We start from the raw sequence: 1,112 nt of genomic DNA on the forward strand, positions 1-1,112 counted from the left end.
TTGTTGTGCAAAGAGGTGAAGTAAGAAACTATGTTGGCGTATTGTCTAAGCTCGTTGGCATTGGAGCAATGTTTGCATCCCTGAAGTGACTCCATCGGTGTGTTGTTCAAGCTTTTTGGTAGTGGAGCCACATCATATATGAAAACAATGAATCTGATAATCCGGTTTCACTTGTGTATCTATATACTCCTCATTCCCAATCTAAACAACCAAATTTGTACTTGTCTTTGAAGTGTTCCTCTGATGAAGAGAATGTTACGAACTATATATTTAACATAAGCTAAGTAAAGAAGTTATGGAAATAAATGAACTGAATAATACTTCCTAAAGAGTTAAAATATTTTACATGAGTTAAGATACATACAAAATGATGGAGTTATACCAGTCTATTGCAAAGTGTTGTAGCTACTACAATCACCCTCCGGAATTTTTCCCATGCTCTGATTTTAGATCCTCGCTTCTGTCCACGGGGGATAATCTTTCACCGTCATCAAGTATTCATGCTATGATCAAGACTTATATTTTCATGTCGTGTTTTTGTTTTCTTGTTTTGATACTGATATAAAACATTTAAGTCACAAGCAACCTTTTGCCTTGACCTTGTAGCATTTTTGGGCTTACCTCCAAAAACTACGCAATCTAGGAGGGTAAGCAAGGCTTGATGATAGAAACTTTGCAATCTAGAATGGGAGGTCATAATTGAGCTTGAAAACTACATAGTTCTGGATGGTAGTCCAACACTATGCGCAAAAACTGCGCAAACCCTTCCTTGAGCTTAGAAACTGTGCAATGCACTGAGTTGTGAAGTTGCCCAGTCCTTGGGACTTTGCAATCTTCTTTCGCAGTGTGCATACCTGATTTCCTGAGAAATAAAAAAATAAAAAAATCAAAAGGTATGCCTAGATAATATGGAGTCATCATTAGTTTCCTGAAGGTGGCACACTTACTATTTTGGAAACTTTCACCCAGTGTCACTTTTCCCTTGATTTTAGGCATGCATGTCATAAACCCTAATCCATATGAATCTATATAAGAGATGCCTCTAGAGCTTATTTTCACATTTTATCTTGGATCTCCATCATTCCCAAGAAAATCAAGGAGCCTTCAGTGGA

The sequence above is a fragment of the Pinus tabuliformis genome, chromosome 2_1 (assembly GCF_031772625.1).
Source record: "Pinus tabuliformis cultivar Carrire ecotype Pingquan chromosome 2_1, CPIR1, whole genome shotgun sequence".
NCBI lineage: Eukaryota > Viridiplantae > Streptophyta > Pinopsida > Pinales > Pinaceae > Pinus > Pinus tabuliformis.